Here is a 6,000-nt window from a genome sequence, read left to right on the forward strand (position 1 = left end):
AAGGGGCTCATGCAAGTCTATTCCAGCATATCACTGCTTTAAATATCTTGGTAATATTTAATTTAAAAATAATTCAAGTCTGATAATTACACTTGATTTTTAAAAGAAAAACAATGTTATTCAAGGTTTCCTGGGCCTCAAGTTTATCAAAGCTACTGCCAATCTAACTAAGCACTAATTACTTAGGCACCAATCTCAAGGGGTTCGATAGGATTACTCACACACTCAAAATTAAGCACATGCATAAACCTTTCATGATCAGGGCTTGGGACTGTAAATTCTTTGGGCCAGGAACTGTCCTTTCATTATATGCGTGGGCATTGTCTAGCACGATGGGGCTCCAATCCCTGATTGAGGCTGCCAGATGCTACATCAATGCAAACATTAAATAATTAGCATCAGCGGGGGAGAGGGGGACTTTAGAGGCTTCTAAGAGATATATAGGGGAGCTTACAAAAATCAGAATATATTTTTAATATGAACCTTTCCTTTGAATATTATAGGTGGGACTTGTAGAGCTGACTATTATTAAGGTTACCCAACTCTTTCCATTATAACATTATGTCTTCAGTTGTGTATAACTTTGGGGATGAAATTTACCATGCCAGGTATCTGCCTTAGATTGAACTTTTTTAGAAATCTTCAGCCAAAACGGATTAACTGTTTCCAAGAACAAGGTTAGGAAACAAGATGTTGTATTCTCACGTGCAAACATAATATATTGAAGCCTTTTCTTTGAAATGCTCTAGTATCCCTATGCTTTGGAGCAGGGAATTGAAATTTGGCAGGGTGTTGGCATTCATGTCTTTTGCCATGTCCCATGAATAGCCACGTAAAACTGACCGAGTTATATGTCTGTAAAATCACATTTTTCACACGCTCAGTGGAGACTTCATTGCTTTTAACAGCTAAAATCTCCATCCTCACTGAGCATGCTTGAGCCTCTCACTGCTCCTAGTGCTGACAAGACTGTGCATACTATCATCCTTATAGTTACTGAGTGTTCTCCTGTCCAAATTTACAGGGGCAAAGCTAGACTTTTCCTGTAATGGCTGATCCCAGCTGCTGTGGGGCAGGGTGAGGCAGGTCACTGGCACTAAGAGCAGGAAGCATGTTTCTCCTCTGCTCTCAATTGCCCCCATGCTGGCCACCAGGCAACATGGAAGAGGAAGCTGTCTGATTTGAGGGCAGAGGGAAAAAAGTCTAACCAAGGAGTGGGAAAGTAGATTGAGAAACTTGTTTGGTTTCTACTGGGCCTGTAGTGTGCAGGGGAGAGAAACTGTGACTGAGGCTATGTCTAAACTACCGTGGTAAGTCAACCTATGCTACACAACTCCAGCTACATGAATAACGTAGCTGGAGTCGACATAACTTAGGTCGAGTTACCACGGGGTCTATACTGTGGGGGGTTGACAGGAGAAACTCTCCCGTCGACTTAACTTACTCTTCTCATCAGGGGTAGAGTACCGTGGTTGACTGGAGAGCGATCTGCTGTCAATTTGGTGGGTCATCATTAGACCCGCTAAATCGACCACCGGTGGATCGATCTCAGAGCATCGATCCCGGCTGTAGTGTAGACATAGCCTCACAGATGAAAAGGGGAGACTGGGACTGCTGGGCAAGGAGACTGGGAGTAAGGAGGCCATGCTGAGACTGGTTGTAGAAAGAGATGGGGTTGGGAGCCCTGTGGGAAACACTGAGACTGGGAGCCAGTAAGGAAAATGGGAAGGAGGGACTGGGGGCCAATTGGCTGTTGGGGGCAGGAAAATACTGGGATTGGATGAGGAGCTGGAGATACTGGGATTGACTGGACTGGGATTAGGAATCTTTGGGGGGAATGGTGGTAGGAGGAGAAGAAACACATCTGACAAGGAACTGGGCTTTGGGGAGACATGGGACTGCCTGGGCAAAGAGACAAACATGAGGGAGATTCTGAGATTGCATGAGGAGTTTTGGGAGGGAGACTGGGACTGGCACCTAGTAGGAGCAGGAGAGAGACAGATTGGATGAGGAGCTGGGAAGTGGGACTGGCTAAAGACAAGATTGTGTTTGAGGAGAAAGAGAGATTGGGAGTTGCGGGTGGGGATCTGGATGCAAGTAATGAATCGAGAGGGGAGCCCTAGGACTGGCCAGGTGAGGAGACTGGGATTGGGATGAGGAGCCCATGGAGTAGAGTATGGGTTTGGGTAGACAAGGAAAATGGGACTGGGACTGGAGTGGTAAAGAGATGGGACTGGGACTGGTTGGAGGAGATGGACAGAATGAGTCAAACTTGTGAGAAGTGGGCAGAAGAATCTGAGCCCACTCCCTTCCAGAGCCAGGAACAGAGGTTCCTGAGTCTCACCATTCCTCAGTTGTCAGCAAGTATCCATGAAAACTACTGGCAAAGTGTGTTTCTCATCCCCTTCTAATCTGTTATCATTATCAGTTGCCCCGTTAGTTCAAATGGCAGAGGTCTGTGCCTTCAATGTACAGATTCCAACCCTGGTGACAAACCATGGAAGTGTCAGTATGATCCTGCAGGAAGGAACGTCTGTTCTTTTCAGTTTGCTTTTATAAAAACCTAGGAAATTACACACAGAGAAATAAAACTGCTGTGACAGGGCACATTCCTTCCCTTAATCAGGCCCTCTCCAGGGAAACTAATTGAATTTACAGTGACCACAGTGCTGATTCATCTGCTGGCTCTCAGCAGCCTGTCACAACTGCATTAAAAGAAGATTGCAAAGTCTATCACTCAGAAGTTAGGAAATTAATATACATTATGATAATCTATAATTACATGATCACTTACTATTAATTACAAGATCACATACTATTTTCCCTAAGACCTCAGCTTCATTTAATGTTCAGGATGGACCTGCTCTGGGGATGGATCAGGGCTGTGTACTAAAGGAGGCTGTTATCTATAGCACCCTGGTCTCATTTATTTCAGAAGTTGGAGGGTCTGTAATAAATGAGACACGGGACTGCAGGAAGAGAAAGGAAGGCCTCATGGTTAAGGGAGGCGAATGTTGCCTTGGATAATTGGGATTCTATCCCTGCCTCTGCCACAGAGTTCCCATGTGATGCTAAGCAAGTCACTTAATCCAAACTTTTCAGAGGTGGGCACCAATTGTGTGTTCATTTTTTTGGGTGCACAATATGTGACCCTGGAGTCTGATTTGCAGAAGTGTTGAGCACTCACAGCTGCAACTGAAATCACTGGGAGCCATGCTTTGAATATATAAAGTGCTATATAAGACTAAGAGCTTTGTAAAATCATGTGAAATTGGGCACCCAAAATTAGTAGATATTTTTTACCGTAATCTTTCTGGGTATGTCTACACTGCAATTAAAAAGCTGTGGCTGGCCCGTGCCAGCAGACTTGGGCTCACAGGGCTTCAGCTAAGGGACTGTTTAACTGCTGTGTAGTCAAGATCTGGAACCATCCCACCTCTCGGGGGCCTAGAGACCAGGCTCTATCCTGAGCCCAAATGTCTTCACTGTCATGAAACAGCCTGACCCCTGCAAGCCCAAGTCAGCAGGCATGAGCCAGCCACAGCTTTTTTAATTGCAGTGTAGATATACCCTCTGTCTCAATAACCCATATGTAAAATGGGAATAATAATACTCCCTCACCTCACAGGGATATTATGAAGATAAATTAATATCCGTGAGGCACACAGATACTACAGTGATGAGTGCATAGAAAAGCCCACAAGGACATTAATAATTCTGTCATCAGAGCAGGGTTTGAATAGTGTGCAGTAGATAAGGCACAGAGCCACACTTTGAAGAATGATGATAAAACAAGAAATTAAATAGTTACACAATAACTGAGCACTGTGAATCCTGTTCACCAAAGGAAACAAGTGTCCAGTGGAAAAAAATAGTATGTGATCATGTAATTAAAGACTGTGTCATAATGCATAAGAGCAAGGGGGCCAAATTAAGGTTACTTTTGCAACCTTAATTCTGGGTTTGCCAACTTTTGAGTGCTTGACTTTGCCACCTTAATATTGTTTTTTTAATGTAGCTTTGTGTGTAATATGAATAAGGTTTGTCCCGTGAATATTTTATGGGTCAATCTAAACTTATCTCTTTTTGTCGCTAGTGTTATATGGGAGGGAAAACATAACAAAAAACAAAAAGCCTTAAATGGTACTTTGGGCACCAATCCAAATGTTCCCTCTCTCTTGTTTTCCTCGTTGTTGTTAGAGGAAAATTATGTTAAAATGCTGTTTTAAGCAGAATATCTACTTCTGGGTTTAAAAAAAACATAAAATGAAACATAGTGAAAAGATGTTGACATTATCCACATTTTCCACAGACAATAGTTATGAGTATCCATCCAGCAAAGCATGAGCCTCACACAGAGTTACTCATCTGTACAATGTCAGTTCCTTTCAGCCATTCCCCAAATGCATGAATGCTGTTTTATAAAAACCACAACCCCAGAAAACACCCTATACATAGTGCTAAAAGTTAAATAGGTCTATTTAAAACTAACTGTATCCTTAAAACTATAATCTTTTACTAAGCTATTGATGAGAGCAAATCTGGGGACTTCAAAACAGAGTGGAGTATTTATGTCAACAATGAATGTGGCATTTTCCTTGAGGTAAGCTATTGAGAACACAATATGCCTAATATAATGTACTTTCAGCAAATTCCAGCTTCATGAAAGAATTTTGAAAAAAACATTAGGAAAGGTTAAGCTATTTACATACCAAATTGTTTGTTCTTTCTGTAAATAAATTTACTTTCATAGTTGTACCTACATGTCTCTCTCTTGTGACCATTTTTATAGGGTTTAATGAAACAACTCAAATGGCACTTTTAGTTTATGGAAGAAACTGTTTCCTCAAGACAGAAAAATTTACTCCCAGTGACTGCCAGCCTCTGACTTTGGGCAGCATTTTACCTTGTTTGCTTGTCTATGAGACAATAGCTTTGAACTGTAATGGTACACTGCAGTCAGAGCAATGATTGCAGCCTGGATAGACAAACCCAGGCTAGCTTTAATCTAACTAACATGGCTAAAAGTAGTGGTAAAGACATGGTGGTGCAGGCTTTAGTGTGGCTGAAGTGGGGCTGTACAAGCCTGCTGGAGCCCTGGTGATATACTTGCATTGCTAACCCACACTGGACTCCATGCTGCCACATTGTCACCGCTATTTTTAGCCATGCTAGATAGATTAAAGTTAGCACAGGTATGCCTATCCGAGCTGAAATCGCACCTCCAACTTCAATGTAGACATACCTTATGCTTCAACATGACTAGAACACTCCATCCTCAAACGACTCTACTAGATCGTCATTCAGTTCAACGTCCTCTTCAAAATTGCTCTCCTGGCTTCTCTTTAAAAGCTCTTCCTGGTCTCTACATTGTGTTTCATAGAACCTGTTGGACCTATCACTCTCTAAACCCACACAGCACCTGCTTTCACTTTGTCTTATCCTGAGTCTTACTAAAGGAGACATTTCTCTTGAAGCTCCTGTGTCCAGAGTAGCTTCCCTGTCTATTCTTACCTCATTCACTCTCTGTCTCTTTTCATATTCATCTTAAAGCATATCTTTTCCTCCTTGTCCCGATGTCTCCCTTTTTGGATATTGGTGTTATGATCTATGTTTTAGGACTAGATTGTGGATCTGCCACAAGGGCATAGCTGCACTGCCCCAGGAGCAGTTCAGGGAGGAAACAGTACCTCAAAGAGGCAGGATTTCTTCCAAGTATGGCTGTTGCTATAGAAAATGAGAATTTACTTCTGGTGCATCCAGTAGCAAATTACTAACCCTCCCTATGTGCTAGCTGAGCTTCACTGGCTGATATGCTGGATGGGAGGAACTGAGGCCCCTCCCTGCTCACTCATCACCCACCTGTTTGGTTGGGAAGTAGCAAGTGTACAGCAGCTACTTACCACAGAGGATCGAGACTCGAGGTCTGGATAGCCTGCACTGGGATGTAAGGGCAGGGGCTATTGCCCCTTTTGTCTCTGTGCAGGCATATTGGTCTAA

This window comes from Malaclemys terrapin, chromosome 2, assembly GCF_027887155.1.
Source record: "Malaclemys terrapin pileata isolate rMalTer1 chromosome 2, rMalTer1.hap1, whole genome shotgun sequence".
Lineage (NCBI taxonomy): Eukaryota > Metazoa > Chordata > Testudines > Emydidae > Malaclemys > Malaclemys terrapin.